Here is a 17,775-nt window from a genome sequence, read left to right as displayed (position 1 = left end):
CTTGTGGCCATTTCCCGCAAGAGCGGCTTTAAACCCACAGCTAATGGTCACTTAACATTCACAAGGACTCAGGCTGGTAAAGGACACCTGCCCTCAAAAACTGTCCTGAGGTAAGGAATGGCCAACAAAATTCAAAAGAGGCAAATTTTTCAAGAAGATAGTATGAAGACGTAAGTTTTACTCACTGCCTTCTAAAAAAGAGGAAAATGGGTAAAAGCTCAACCGCAGGAATTATTACACTCATGCAAATGTAATCTGCAAAAAGGTTTCAACTCACACAGGTCGACTGACCATCAACAAAAAGTCTACAAATAATAAATGCTGAAGTGTTTTTTGAGAACTGTGTACCCTCTAGCTGCTGGTGAGATGTAAAGTGATAACAGCCAATAATGAGAACAGAAAAGAGCTGCGTTGAAACGTAAAAGTTGAGCTACCATTCGATGCAGCAGGCCCACCGCTGGGCCTCTCACCTGAGAAGACCAGAATCCGGAAGACAGAGGCTGCAAAAGCTGCACTGCAACCTTATTCACGATAGCCAAGACATGGAAGCAACCTAAATGTCCATCAACAGATGAAAGGATAAAGAAGCGGTCCATGTACACAATGGAATATTAGCCATGGAAAACAATGAAACACTGCTCTTTGAGGTACTATCGATGAGCCTAGAGATAATCCCAGAACATGAGGTATGTTGGAAAGCAAAAGACATATATCCTATGATATCACTTATAGGTGTTACCTAACAACTGATAAAAATGGACATATTTCCACAGAGAAACACACACACAGACTTAGCAAACTATGCTTATCTAAAGGCAAAGGTGGTGGCAATGGATAAATTAAGATTAGGTTTACCATACCTATACAAATACAGATTAAGTACATATATCAAAAAGCCCGAGCACATAGCAAGGGAGGTGTACAGAACACTCTGTAATCCTTTACATGGGAAAAGGATCTGTACATGAATAGATATACATGATGTACGAATGAACCAGATTGTGTACACCTAGGACAAACTGTATTCTAATCATTACCCCGATTAAAACAACGAACAAGAAGTAATGAGACATAAACTTCAGGGGCTTTTTCCTGGCACATTCCATTCTAATTTACAGCCTAGCAACAGGACTTCCAGAAAGGCTGTGCCGCCCTAGTAAACAGATTTGGGAATGGAGAAATGCTGCCGCCTTGTGGCCGTTTCCCACAACACCAGCTTTAAACCCAGTGCTAATGGTCACTAAATACTCACAATCATTGCAGGCATATAAATGACACCTCTGTTAAAAAAATACTGGGGTCGAAAATCGACCACAAAATTCAAAAGAGGGCAACCTTCCAAGAAGACAATTTCAAGAGGTATATTGTACTCATGTTTTTTATCTAAATAAAAGAGAAAGGTGTGGGAAAATGCTGAATATTAGGAATTATTAAAGACATGCAAATCCAAATTACACAAACCTATCAGCTCAAAGCAGTCAGAATGGCCATGAGCAAACATTCTAAAAACAATAAATGCTGAATGCGTTGTGGAAAAATGCATACCCTCGGGGTTAATTGGGACGTGGCAAGATCCACTAACGAAAACACAATGCAGGTACTTTGAAAAGGTAAACACTGAGCTACCAGTCAATGAATCATACCCACAGTTGGGCCTATCACCTGAGAAAATGAGAATCAAAAGTCACAGGCTGGCAATACTGCACTCCAGCAATATTTACCATAGTCAACACTTGGAAGCAACGAAAATGTCCATCAACAGAGGAATGCACAAAGAAGAAGTGGTCCATGTACAGAATAGAATATTACTCCACTAAAAAATATAAATTAAATTTCAAAAACAAACAAAATAAGGAGACATCAGCTTTGGTGGGTTTATCCGGGCATATTCCACTCTAATTTATAACTGAGGAACACCACCGGCAGGAGGGTCTGTTTCCCTCGGTAGCAGAGTGGGGAACGCAGAAATGCTGCCATCCTCTGGCCGATACCTGCAACAGCAGCTTTGAAATCTGTACAAAGGGGCACTTCATATGCACAAGTACTGCAGGGATGCAAACGAAACCTGCCCTTAAAATGTCTTGAGGCAGGTAAAGGCCAAAAATTTTTCAAAATGTGGCACATACTTCAAGAAAACAATTTGAAGAAGTCACCTGTAATAACAGTTTGAAAAATAAAAGGACATGTCTGAAAGCTCCATTTCAAGGGAGTATGAGACACATGCAAATCCAACCACAAAGAGGTATCAGCTCACACCACTCAGAATAAGCATCAGCAAAAAAATTACAAACGCTCAATGCTGAAGAGGTTTTGGAGAAATGCATACCCTCAATTTGAAGTGGGACGTAACCTGGTAAGAGCCACTAATGGGAACAGAAGGGAGGGGCCTTTAAAAGGTAAACCTTGAGCTACTATATGATCCACGAGGCCCACTTCTCGGGGGTGGGCCTGGTGGATCAATCCTAAGAAGACAGAATTGGAAAGACACAGGCAGGCAAATCTGCACTGTAGAAGTATTACAATAGCCAAGACATGGAAGCAACCGAAACGTCCATCAAGAGATGAGTGGACAAAGAAGAAGTGGTACATGTACAGATGGAATATTAACCAAGGAAAAAAACGAAACGATGCCATTTGCAGGACCATAGAGGAATCTAGGGGTAATCATGCAACTGGTAGTAAGTGAGAAAGTGAAAGACACATATCCTGTCATATCACTTATGGGTGTTACCTAAAAATTGATACCAATGAAGATATTTCCAGAGAGAAAGGCAATCACAGATTCATTAAACCAACTTATGTTTCACCAAATGGAAAGGTGTGAGGATTGGATACATTACGATATTGGGGTTAACAGAGCTATACAAACACATGTGAAACATAGAATCACCAAAGACCTACGGAATACCAAGAGAAGACTACTCAACATTGTGTCATAACCTACATGGGAAAAAGATCTGAAGGAGAATAGATATACGTATATGTGTAAAAGAACCACATCTTGCACACCTAGAACAAACAAAACTTTGTAATCTAATTTGCTGTGATAAAGAATAAAAATTAAATTAAAGAAACAAACAAGAAGTAATGAGACGTAATCTTAAGGGGCTTTTCCTGGCACATTGCGTTCTAATTTACAACCTACAACACAACTTCCCTTATGGCTCTGTTGCCTAGTAAACAGATTTGGTAAGGAGAAGTGCTGCCGCCTTCTGGTCGTTTCACGCAACAGCGGTAATGGTCACTTAATATTCAAAATAATTGCAGGCCTGTAAATGACACCTGCCATCAAAAACTGTCCTGGGGTCGTAAATCGACCAGAAAATTCAAAAGACGTCAACATTTCAAGAAGACAATTTCAAGAGGCATATTTTACGCACATTTTGTCTTTTCTTTTTTTTCTCTTTAAAATAAAAGGGAATTGAAAAATGCGCAACATCAGCAATGAATAAAGCCATGCAAATCCAATTACAGAAATGTTCACCTCACAGCCGTCAGAATGTTCTTCAGCAAAAAGTCTACAAAGAATAAATGCTGAAGGGGTTTCAGAGAACTGTGTACCCTCTAGCTGCTGGGGGGATGTAAACTGGTAACAGCCAGTAGTGAGAACATAATGGAGGTGCGTTTAAGGGTAAAAACTGAGCTACCATGTGATCTGGTAGGTCCTTTGATGCGCCTATCACCTGAGCAGAGCAGAATGGAAGAGACACAGGCTGGCAATCCTGCACTGCAGGAACATTTAACATAGCCAAGACTTGGAAGAAACCAAAAGGTCCATGAACAGAAAAATGCACAAAGAGGAAGTGGTCCATGTACACAATGGAATATTAGCCATGGAAAACAATGAAACAGTGCCGTTGGCACCACCATATAAAGACCTAGAGATAATCACCCAACTTGAAGTAAGAAAGAAACTGAAAGACAGATATCCTATGACATCACTTCTAGGTGTTACCTAAAAGTTGATACTCATGAACTTATTTCCAAGAGAAGGAAAAGCATGGATTAAGAAAAAAAATTATGTTTAACCAAATGGAAAAGTGTAAGGAATGTGTGAAGTAGGATATGGGGGTTAACAGACATGTACTAAGACATATGAAATATATAATCACAAAATACCTATGGAATACCAAGAGAGGTCTACGCAACACTCTGTAATAACTTACATGGTAAAGAGTCCGAGATAAATGACAGATACATTGATATAATGAACCAGATTCTGTACACCTAGGAGAAACAAAATATTTTTATCAAGTTTGCTCTGATAATTAATAAAAATTAAATTTATAAAACAAACAAGAAGTAAGGAGATATAAGCTCTTGGGGATGTGCCCTGGCACATTCCACTCTAATTTGCAGCCTACTAACACGATTTCCAGGAAGGCTCTGCTGCCCAAAAACCCAGAGTTGGAAATGTAGAAATGCTGCCGCCTTGTGGCCGTCTCCCGCAAGAGCTGCTTTAAACCCACAGCTAAAGGCCACTTAACATTCACAAGGACTCAGGGCTGTAAAGGACACCTGCCCTCAAAAAATGTACTGAAGTGAGGGATGGCCAAAAAAATTCAAAAAAGGCAAAATTTTCAAGAAGGTAATATGAGGCGGTAAGTTTGACTTACTCTCTTGTTAAAAAAAAGGAAAATGGATAGAAGCTCAACCTCAGGAATTACTAGACTCATGCAAATGTAACCTACAAGAAGGTTTCAACTCACACCAGTTGACTGACCATCAGCAAAAAGTCTACAAAGGATAAATGCTGATGTGGTTTGAGAGAACTGTGTACCCTCTAGCTGCTGGGGGGATGTAAACTGGTAACAGTCAGTAGTGAGAAAATAATGGAGGTACGTTTAAAGGTAAAAATTAAGCTACCATGTGATCTGGTAGGTCCTTTGATGCGCCTATCACCTGAGCAGACCCGATTGTAAAAGACACAGGCTGTCAAAACTGCACTACAGGAACATTTAACATAGCCAAGACCTGGAAGAAACCTAAATGTCCACGAACAGAAAAATGCACAAAGAGGAAGTGGTCCATGTACACAATGGAATATTAGCCATGGAAAATAATGAAACAGTGCCATTGGCACCACCATATAAAGACCTAGAGATAATCACCCAACTTGAAATAAGAAAGAAACTGAAAGACAGATATCCTATGACATCACTTCTAGGTGTTGCCTAAAAATTGATACCCATGAACTTATTTCCAAGAGAAGGAAGTGCATGGACTAAGAAAATAAAATTACCTTTAACCAATTGGAAAGGTGTAAGGAATGAATGAATTATGATATGGGGGTTAACAGACATGTACTAAGACATATGAAATATATAATCACTAAATACGTATGGAATACCAAGAGAGGACTACTCAACACTCTGTAATAACCTACACAGGAAAGGACCCAAAGATGAATAGACAGATACATTGATATGATGAACCAGATTCTGTACACCTAGGAGAAACAACATTTTTATCAAATTTGCTCTGATACCTAATAAAAATTAAATTAAAGAAACAAACAACAAGTAAGGAGATATAAACTCTTGGGGGTTTGCGCTGGCACATTCCACTCTAATTTGCAGCCTATTGACACCATTTCCAGGAAGGCTCTGTTGCCCAAAAACCCAGAGTTGGAAACGTAGAAATGCTGCCGTCTTGTGGCCGTTTCCCGCAAGAGCGGCTTTAAACCCACAGCTAATGGTCACTTAACATTCACAAGGACTCAGGCTGGTAAAGGACACCTGCCCTCAAAAACTGTCCTGAGGTAAGGAATGGCCAACAAAATTCAAAGGAGGCAAATTTTTCAAGAAGATAGTATGAAGATGTAAGTTTTACTCACTGCCTTCTAAAAAAGAGGAAAATGGATAAAAGCTCAACCGCAGGAATTATTACACTCATGCAAATGTAATCTGCAAAAAGGTTTCAACTCACACAGGTCGACTGACCATCAACAAAAAGTCTACAAATAATAAATGCTGAAGTGTTTTTTGAGAACTGTGTACCCTCTAGCTGCTGGTGAGATGTAAAGTGATAACAGCCAATAATGAGAACAGAAAAGAGCTGCGTTGAAACGTAAAAGTTGAGCTACCATTCGATGCAGCAGGCCCACCGCTGGGCCTCTCACCTGAGAAGACCAGAATCCGGAAGACAGAGGCTGCAAAAGCTGCACTGCAACCTTATTCACAATAGCCAAGACATGGAAGCAACCTAAATGTCCATCAACAGATGAAAGGATAAAGAAGTGGTCCATGTACACAATGGAATATTAGCCATGGAAAACAATGAAACACTGCTCTTTGAGGTACTATCGATGAGCCTAGAGATAATCCCAGAACATGAGGTATGTTGGAAAGCAAAAGACATATATCCTATGATATCACTTATAGGTGTTACCTAACAACTGACAAAAATGGACATATTTCCACAGAGAAACACACACAGACTTAGCAAACAAACTATGCTTATCTAAAGGCAAAGGTGGTGGCAATGGATAAATTAAGATTAGGTTTACCATACCTATACAAATACAGATTAAGTACATATATCAAAAAGCCCGAGCACATAGCAAGGGAGGTGTACAGAACACTCTGTAATCCTTTACATGGGAAAAGGATCTGTACATGAATAGATATACATGATGTACGAATGAACCAGATTGTGTACACCTAGGACAAACTGTATTCTAATCATTACCCCGATTAAAACAACGAACAAGAAGTAATGAGACATAAACTTCAGGGGCTTTTTCCTGACACATTCCATTCTAATTTACAGCCTAGCAACAGGACTTCCAGAAAGGCTGTGCCACCCTAGTAAACAGATTTGGGAATGGAGAAATGCTGCCGCCTTGTGGCCGTTTCCCACAACACCAGCTTTAAACCCAGTGCTAATGGTCACTAAATAGTCACAATCATTGCAGGCCTATAAATGACACCTGCTGTCCAAAAAAATACTGGGGTCGAAAATCGACCACAAAATTCAAAAGAGGGCAACCTTCCAAGAAGACAATTTCAAGAGGTATATTGTACTCACGCTTTTTTTCTAAATAAAAGAGAAAGGTGTGGGAAAATGCTGAATATTAGGAATTATTAAAGACATGCAAATCCAAATTACACAAACCTATCAGCTCACACCAGTCAGAATGGCCATGAGCAAACATTCTAAAAACAATAAATGCTGAATGCGTTGTGGAGAAATGCGTACCCTCGGGGTTAATTGGGACGTGGCAAGATCCACTAACGAAAACACAATGCAGGTACTTTGAAAAGGTAAACACTGAGCTACCAGTCAATGAATCATACCCACAGTTGGGCCTATCACCTGAGAAAATGAGAATCAAAAGTCACAGGCTGGCAATACTGCACTCCAGCAATATTTACCATAGTCAACACTTGGAAGCAATGAAAATGTCCATCAACAGAGGAATGCACAAAGAAGAAGTGGTCCATGTACAGAATGGAATATTACTCCACTAAAAAATATAAATTAAATTTCAAAAACAAACAAAATAAGGAGACATCAGCTTTGGTGGGTTTATCCGGGCATATTCCACTCTAATTTATAACTGAGGAACACCACCGGCAGGAGGGTCTGTTTCCCTCGGTACCAGAGTGGGGAACGCAGAAATGCTGCCATCCTCTGGCCGATACCTGCAACAGCAGCTTTGAAATCTGTACAAAGGGGCACTTCATATGCACAAGTACTGCAGGGATGCAAACGAAACCTGCCCTTAAAATGTCTTGAGGCAGGTAAAGGCCAAAAATTTTTCAAAATGTGGCACATACTTCAAGAAAACAATTTGAAGAAGTCACCTGTAATAACAGTTTGAAAAATAAAAGGACATGTCTGAAAGCTCCATTTCAAGGGAGTATGAGACACATGCAAATCCAACCACAAAGAGGTATCAGCTCACACCACTCAGAATAAGCATCAGCAAAAAAATTACAAACGCTCAATGCTGAAGAGGTTTTGGAGAAATGCATACCCTCAATTTGAAGTGGGACGTAACCTGGTAAGAGCCACTAATGGGAACAGAAGGGAGGGGCCTTTAAAAGGTAAACCTTGAGCTACTATATGATCCACGAGGCCCACTTCTCGGGAGTGGGCCTGGTGGATCAATCCTAAGAAGACAGAATTGGAAAGACACAGGCAGGCAAATCTGCACTGTAGAAGTATTACAATAGCCAAGACATGGAAGCAACCGAAACGTCCATCAAGAGATGAGTGGACAAAGAAGAAGTGGTACATGTACAGATGGAATATTAACCAAGGAAAAAAATGAAACGATGCCATTTGCAGGACCATAGAGGAATCTAGGGGTAATCATGCAACTGGTAGTAAGTGAGAAAGTGAAAGACACATATCCTGTCATATCACTTATGGGTGTTACCTAAAAATTGATACCAATGAAGATATTTCCAGAGAGAAAGGCAATCACAGATTCATTAAACCAACTTATGTTTCACCAAATGGAAAGGTGTGAGGATTGGATACATTACGATATTGGGGTTAACAGTGCTATACAAACACATGTGAAACATATAATCACCAAAGACCTACGGAATACCAAGAGAAGACTACTCAACATTGTGTCATAACCTACATGGGAAAAAGATCTGAAGGAGAATAGATATACGTATATGTGTAAAAGAACCACATCTTGCACACCTAGAACAAACAAAACTTTGTAATCTAATTTGCTGTGATAAAGAATAAAAATTATATTAAAGAAACGAACAAGAAGTAATGAGACGTAATCTTAAGGGGCTTTTCCTGGCACATTGCGTTCTAATTTACAACCTACAACACAACTTCCCTTATGGCTCTGTTGCCCTAGTAAACAGATTTGGTAAGGAGAAGTGCTGCCGCCTTCTGGTCATTTCACACAACAGCGGTAATGGTCACTTAATATTCAAAATAATTGCAGGCCTGTAAATGACACCTGCCATCAAAAAATGTCCTGGGGTCGTAAATCGACCAGAAAATTCAAAAGACGTCAACATTTCAAGAAGACAATTTCAAGAGGCATATTTTACGCACATTTTGTCTTTTCTATTTTTTCTCTTTAAAATAAAAGGGAATTGAAAAATGCACAACATCAGCAATGAATAAAGCCATGCAAATCCAATTACAGAAATGTTCACCTCACAGCCGTCAGAATGTTCTTCAGCAAAAAGTCTACAAAGAATAAATGCTGAAGGGGTTTCAGAGAACTGTGTACCCTCTAGCTGCTGGGGGGATGTAAACTGGTACCAGCCAGTAGTGAGAACATAATGGAGGTGCGTTTAAGGGTAAAAACTGAGCTACCATGTGATCTGGTAGGTCCTTTGATGCGCCTATCACCTGAGCAGAGCAGAATGGAAGAGACACAGGCTGGCAATGCTGCACTGCAGGAACATTTAACATAGCCAAGACTTGGAAGAAACCAAAAGGTCCATGAACAGAAAAATGCACAAAGAGGAAGTGGTCCATGTACACAATGGAATATTAGCCATGGAAAACAATGAAACAGTGCCGTTGGCACCACCATATAAAGACCTAGAGATAATCACCCAACTTGAAGTAAGAAAGAAACTGAAAGACAGATATCCTATGACATCACTTCTAGGTGTTACCTAAAAGTTGATACTCATGAACTTATTTCCAAGAGAAGGAAAAGCATGGATTAAGAAAAAAAATTATGTTTAACCAAATGGAAAAGTGTAAGGAATGTGTGAAGTAGGATATGGGGGTTAACAGACATGTATTAAGACATATGAAATATATAATCACAAAATACCTATGGAATACCAAGAGAGGTCTACGCAACACTCTGTAATAACTTACATGGTAAAGAATCCGAGATAAATGACAGATACATTGATATAATGAACCAGATTCTGTACACCTAGGAGAAACAAAATATTTTTATCAAGCTTGCTCTGATAATTAATAAAAATTAAATTTATAAAACAAACAAGAAGTAAGGAGATATAAGCTCTTGGGGATGTGCCCTGGCACATTCCACTCTAATTTGCAGCCTACTAACACGATTTCCAGGAAGGCTCTACTGCCCAAAATCCCAGAGTTGGAAATGTAGAAATGCTGCCGCCTTGTGGCCGTCTCCCGCAAGAGCGGCTTTAAACCCACAGCTAATGGCCACTTAACATTCACAAGGACTCAGGGCTGTAAAGGACACCTGCCCTCAAAAAATGTACTGAAGTGAGGGATGGCCAAAAAAATTCAAAAAAGGCAAAGTTTTCAAGAAGGTAGTATGAAGCGGTAAGTTTGACTTACTCTCTTGTTAAAAAAAGGAAAATGGATAGAAGCTCAACCTCAGGAATTACTAGACTCATGCAAATGTAACCTACAAAAAGGTTTCAACTCACACCAGTTGACTGACCATCAGCAAAAAGTCTACAAAGAATAAATGCTGATGTGGTTTGAGAGAACTGTGTACCCTCTAGCTGCTGGGGGGATGTAAACTGGTAAGAGTCAGTAGTGAGAAAATAATGGAGGTACGTTTAAAGGTAAAAATTAAGCTACCATGTGATCTGGTAGGTCCTTTGATGCGCCTATCACCTGAGCAGACCCGATTGTAAAAGACACAGGCTGTCAAAACTGCACTACAGGAACATCTAACATAGCCAAGACCTGGAAGAAACCTAAATGTCCACGAACAGAAAAATGCACAAAGAGGAAGTGGTCCATGTACACAACGGAATATTAGCCATGGAAAACAATGAAACAGTGCTGTTGGCACCACCATATAAAGACCTAGAGATAATCACCCAACTTGAAATAAGAAAGAAACTGAAAGACAGAGATCCTATGACATCACTTCTAGGTGTTACCTAAAAATTGATACCCATGAACTTATTTCCAAGAGAAGGAAGTGCATGGACTAAGAAAATAAAATTACGTTTAACCAATTGGAAAGGTGTAAGGAATGAATGAATTACGATATGGGGGTTAACAGACATGTACTAAGACATATGAAATATATAATCACTAAATACGTATGGAATACCAAGAGAGGTCTACTCAACACTCTGTAATAACCTGCACAGGAAAGGACCCAAAGATGAATAGACAGATACATTGATATGATGAACCAGATTCTGTACACCTAGGAGAAACAACATTTTTATCAAATTTGCTCTGATACCTAATAAAAATTAAATTAAAGAAACAAACAACAAGTAAGGAGATATAAACTCTTGGGGGTTTGCGCTGGCACATTCCACTCTAATTTGCAGCCTATTAACACCATTTCCAGGAAGGCTCTGTTGCCCAAAAACCCAGAGTTGGAAATGTAGAAATGCTGCCGCCTTGTGGCCGTTTCCCGCAAGAGCGGCTTTAAACCCACAGCTAATGGTCACTTAACATTCACAAGGACTCAGGCTGGTAAAGGACACCTGCCCTCAAAAACTGTCCTGAGGTAAGGAATGGCCAACAAAATTCAAAAGAGGCAAATTTTTCAAGAAGATAGTATGAAGACGTAAGTTTTACTCACTGCCTTCTAAAAAAGAGGAAAATGGATAAAAGCTCAACCGCAGGAATTATTACACTCATGCAAATGTAATCTGCAAAAAGGTTTCAACTCACACAGGTCGACTGACCATCAACAAAAAGTCTACAAATAATAAATGCTGAAGTGTTTTTTGAGAACTGTGTACCCTCTAGCTGCTGGTGAGATGTAAAGTGATAACAGCCAATAATGAGAACAGAAAAGAGCTGCATTGAAACGTAAAAGTTGAGCTACCATTCGATGCAGCAGGCCCACCGCTGGGCCTCTCACCTGAGAAGACCAGAATCCGGAAGACAGAGACTGCAAAAGCTGCACTGCAACCTTATTCACAATAGCCAAGACATGGAAGCAACCTAAATGTCCATCAACAGATGAAAGGATAAAGAAGCGGTCCATGTACACAATGGAATATTAGCCATGGAAAACAATGAAACACTGCTCTTTGAGGTACCATAGGTGAGCCTAGAGATAATCCCAGAACATGAGGTATGTTGGAAAGCAAAAGACATATATCCTATGATATCACTTATAGGTGTTACCTAACAACTGACAAAAATGGACATATTTCCACAGAGAAACACACACACAGACTTAGCAAACAAACTATGCTTATCTAAAGGCAAAGGTGGTGGCAATGGATAAATTAAGATTAGGTTTACCATACCTATACAAATACAGATTAAGTACATATATCAAAAAGCCCGAGCACATAGCAAAGGAGGTGTACAGAACACTCTGTAATCCTTTACATGGGAAAAGGATCTGTACATGAATAGATATACATGATGTACGAATGAACCAGATTGTGTACACCTAGGACAAACTGTATTCTAATCATTACCCCGATTAAAACAACGAACAAGAAGTAATGAGACATAAACTACAGGGGCTTTTTCCTGGCACATTCCATTCTAATTTACAGCCTAGCAACAGGACTTCCAGAAAGGCTGTGCCACCCTAGTAAACAGATTTGGGAATGGAGAAATGCTGCCGCCTTGTGGCCGTTTCCCACAACACCAGCTTTAAACCCAGTGCTAATGGTCACTAAATAGTCACAATCATTGCAGGCCTATAAATGACACCTGCTGTCCAAAAAACTACTGGGGTCGAAAATCGACCACAAAATTCAAAAGAGGGCAACCTTCGAAGAAGACAATTTCAAGAGGTATATTGTACTCACGCTTTTTTTTCTAAATAAAAGAGAAAGGTGTGGGAAAATGCTGAATATTAGGAATTATTAAAGACATGCAAATCCAAATTACACAAACCTATCAGCTCACACCAGTCAGAATGGCCATGAGCAAACATTCTAAAAACAATAAATGCTGAATGCGTTGTGGAAAAATGCGTACCCTCGGGGTTAATTGGGACGTGGCAAGATCCACTAACGAAAACACAATGCAGGTACTTTGGAAAGGTAAACACTGAGCTACCAGTCAATGAATCATACCCACAGTTGGGCCTATCACCTGAGAAAATGAGAATCAAAAGTCACAGGCTGGCAATACTGCACTCCAGCAATATTTACCATAGTCAACACTTGGAAGCAACGAAAATGTCCATCAACAGAGGAATGCACAAAGAAGAAGTGGTCCATGTACAGAATGGAATATTACTCCACTAAAAAATATAAATTAAATTTCAAAAACAAACAAAATAAGGAGACATCAGCTTTGGTGGGTTTATCCGGGCATATTCCACTCTAATTTATAACTGAGGAACACCACCGGCAGGAGGGTCTGTTTCCCTCGGTACCAGAGTGGGGAACGCAGAAATGCTGCCATCCTCTGGCCGATACCTGCAACAGCAGCTTTGAAATCTGTACAAAGGGGCACTTCATATGCACAAGTACTGCAGGGATGCAAACGAAACCTGCCCTTAAAATGTCTTGAGGCAGGTAAAGGCCAAAAATTTTTCAAAATGTGGCACATACTTCAAGAAAACAATTTGAAGAAGTCACCTGTAATAACAGTTTGAAAAATAAAAGGACATGTCTGAAAGCTCCATTTCAAGGGAGTATGAGACACATGCAAATCCAACCACAAAGAGGTATCAGCTCACACCACTCAGAATAAGCATGAGCAAAAAAATTACAAACGCTCAATGCTGAAGAGGTTTTGGAGAAATGCATACCCTCAATTTGAAGTGGGACGTAACCTGGTAAGAGCCACTAATGGGAACAGAAGGGAGGGGCCTTTAAAAGGTAAACCTTGAGCTACTATATGATCCACGAGGCCCACTTCTCGGGGGTGGGCCTGGTGGATCAATCCTAAGAAGACAGAATTGGAAAGACACAGGCAGGCAAATCTGCACTGTAGAAGTATTACAATAGCCAAGACATGGAAGCAACCGAAACGTCCATCAAGAGATGAGTGGACAAAGAAGAAGTGGTACATGTACAGATGGAATATTAACCAAGGAAAAAAACGAAACGATGCCATTTGCAGGACCATAGAGGAATCTAGGGGTAATCATGCAACTGGTAGTAAGTGAGAAAGTGAAAGACACATATCCTGTCATATCACTTATGGGTGTTACCTAAAAATTGATACCAATGAAGATATTTCCAGAGAGAAAGGCAATCACAGATTCATTAAACCAACTTATGTTTCACCAAATGGAAAGGTGTGAGGATTGGATACATTACGATATTGGGGTTAACAGAGCTATACAAACACATGTGAAATATAGAATCACCAAAGACCTACGGAATACCAAGAGAAGACTACTCAACATTGTGTCATAACCTACATGGGAAAAAGATCTGAAGGAGAATAGATATACGTATATGTGTAAAAGAACCACATCTTTCACACCTAGAACAAACAAAACTTTGTAATCTAATTTGCTGTGATAAAGAATAAAAATTATATTAAAGAAACGAACAAGAAGTAATGAGACGTAATCTTAAGGGGCTTTTCCTGGCACATTGCGTTCTAATTTACAACCTACAACACAACTTCCCTTATGGCTCTGTTGCCTAGTAAACAGATTTGGTAAGGAGAAGTGCTGCCGCCTTCTGGTCGTTTCACGCAACAGCGGTAATGGTCACTTAATATTCAAAATAATTGCAGGCCTGTAAATGACACCTGCCATCAAAAACTGTCCTGGGGTCGTAAATCGACCAGAAAATTCAAAAGACGTCAACATTTCAAGAAGACAATTTCAAGAGGCATATTTTACGCACATTTTGTCTTTTCTTTTTTTTCTCTTTAAAATAAAAGGGAATTGAAAAATGCGCAACATCAGCAATGAATAAAGCCATGCAAATCCAATTACAGAAATGTTCACCTCACAGCCGTCAGAATGTTCTTCAGCAAAAAGTCTACAAAGAATAAATGCTGAAGAGGTTTCAGAGAACTGTGTACCCTCTAGCTGCTGGGGGGATGTAAACTGGTACCAGCCAGTAGTGAGAACATAATGGAGGTGCGTTTAAGGGTAAAAACTGAGCTACCATGTGATCTGGTAGGTCCTTTGATGCGCCTATCACCTGAGCAGAGCAGAATGGAAGAGACACAGGCTGGCAATCCTGCACTGCAGGAACATTTAACATAGCCAAGACTTGGAAGAAACCAAAAGGTCCATGAAGAGAAAAATGCACAAAGAGGAAGTGGTCCATGTACACAATGGAATATTAGCCATGGAAAACAATGAAACAGTGCCGTTGGCACCACCATATAAAGACCTAGAGATAATCACCCAACTTGAAGTAAGAAAGAAACTGAAAGACAGATATCCTATGACATCACTTCTAGGTGTTACCTAAAAGTTGATACTCATGAACTTATTTCCAAGAGAAGGAAAAGCATGGATTAAGAAAAAAAATTATGTTTAACCAAATGGAAAAGTGTAAGGAATGTGTGAAGTAGGATATGGGGGTTAACAGACATGTACTAAGACATATGAAATATATAATCACAAAATACCTATGGAATACCAAGAGAGGTCTACGCAACACTCTGTAATAACTTACATGGTAAAGAGTCCGAGATAAATGACAGATACATTGATATAATGAACCAGATTCTGTACACCTAGGAGAAACAAAATATTTTTATCAAGTTTGCTCTGATAATTAATAAAAATTAAATTTATAAAGCAAACAAGAAGTAAGGAGATATAAGCTCTTGGGGATGTGCCCTGGCACATTCCACTCTAATTTGCAGCCTACTGACACGATTTCCAGGAAGGCTCTGCTGCCCAAAAACCCAGAGTTGGAAATGTAGAAATGCTGCCGCCTTGTGGCCGTCTCCCGCAAAAGCGGCTTTAAACCCACAGCTAATGGCCACTTAACATTCACAAGGACTCAGGGCTGTAAAGGACACCTGCCCTCAAAAAATGTACTGAAGTGAGGGATGGCCAAAAAAATTCAAAAAAGGCAAAATTTTCAAGAAGGTAGTATGAAGCGGTAAGTTTGACTTACTCTCTTGTTAAAAAAAGGAAAATGGATAGAAGCTCAACCTCAGGAATTACTAGACTCATGCAAATGTAACCTACTAAAAGGTTTCAACTCTCACCAGTTGACTGACCATCAGCAAAATGTCTACAAAGAATAAATGCTGATGTGGTTTGAGAGAACTGTGTACCCTCTAGCTGCTTGGGGGATGTAAACTGGTAACAGTCAGTAGTGAGAAAATAATGGAGGTACGTTTAAAGGTAAAAATTAAGCTACCATGTGATCTGGCAGGTCCTTTGATGCGCCTATCACCTGAGCAGACCCGATTGTAAAAGACACAGGCTGTCAAAACTGCACTACAGGAACATTTAACATAGCCAAGACCTGGAAGAAACCTAAATGTCCACGAACAGAAAAATGCACAAAGAGGAAGTGGTCCATGTACACAACGGAATATTAGCCATGGAAAACAATGAAACAGTGCCGTTGGCACCACCATATAAAGACCTAGAGATAATCACCCAACTTGAAATAAGAAAGAAACTGAAAGACAGAGATCCTATGACATCACTTCTAGGTGTTACCTAAAAATTGATACCCATGAACTTATTTCCAAGAGAAGGAAGTGCATGGACTAAGAAAATAAAATTACGTTTAACCAATTGGAAAGGTGTAAGGAATGAATGAATTACGATATGGGGGTTAACAGACATGTACTAAGACATATGAAATATATAATCACTAAATACGTATGGAATACCAAGAGAGGTCTACTCAACACTCTGTAATAACCTACACAGGAAAGGACCCAAAGATGAATAGACAGATACATTGATATGATGAACCAGATTCTGTACACCTAGGAGAAACAACATTTTTATCAAATTTGCTCTGATACCTAATAAAAATTAAATTAAAGAAACAAACAACAAGTAAGGAGATATAAACTCTTGGGGGTTTGCGCTGGCACATTCCACTCTAATTTGCAGCCTATTAACACCATTTCCAGGAAGGCTCTGTTGCCCAAAAACCCAGAGTTGGAAATGTAGAAATGCTGCCGCCTTGTGGCCGTTTCCCGCAAGAGCGGCTTTAAACCCACAGCTAATGGTCACTTAACATTCACAAGGACTCAGGCTGGTAAAGGACACCTGCCCTCAAAAACTGTCCTGAGGTAAGGAATGGCCAACAAAATTCAAAAGAGGCAAATTTTTCAAGAAGATAGTATGAAGACGTAAGTTTTACTCACTGCCTTCTAAAAAAGAGGAAAATGGATAAAAGCTCAACCGCAGGAATTATTACACTCATGCAAATGTAATCTGCAAAAAGGTTTCAACTCACACAGGTCGACTGACCATCAACAAAAAGTCTACAAATAATAAATGCTGAAGTGTTTTTTGAGAACTGTGTACCCTCTAGCTGCTGGTGAGATGTAAAGTGATAACAGCCAATAATGAGAACAGAAAAGAGCTGCATTGAAACGTAAAAGTTGAGCTACCATTCGATGCAGCAGGCCCACCGCTGGGCCTCTCACCTGAGAAGACCAGAATCCGGAAGACAGAGGCTGCAAAAGCTGCACTGCAACCTTATTCACAATAGCCAAGACATGGAAGCAACCTAAATGTTCATCAACAGATGAAAGGATAAAGAAGCGGTCCATGTACACAATGGAATATTAGCCATGGAAAACAATGAAACACTGCTCTTTCAGGTACCATCGATGAGCCTAGAGATAATCCCAGAACGTGAGGTATGTTGGAAAGCAAAAGACATATATCCTATGATATCACTTATAGGTGTTACCTAACAACTGACAAAAATGGACATATTTCCACAGAGAAACACACACACAGACTTAGCAAACAAACTATGCTTA

This window comes from Pseudorca crassidens, chromosome 1 (genome assembly GCF_039906515.1).
Source record: "Pseudorca crassidens isolate mPseCra1 chromosome 1, mPseCra1.hap1, whole genome shotgun sequence".
NCBI classification, from domain to species: Eukaryota; Metazoa; Chordata; class Mammalia; order Artiodactyla; family Delphinidae; genus Pseudorca; species Pseudorca crassidens.
Note: the sequence above shows the minus strand (reverse complement) of the source record.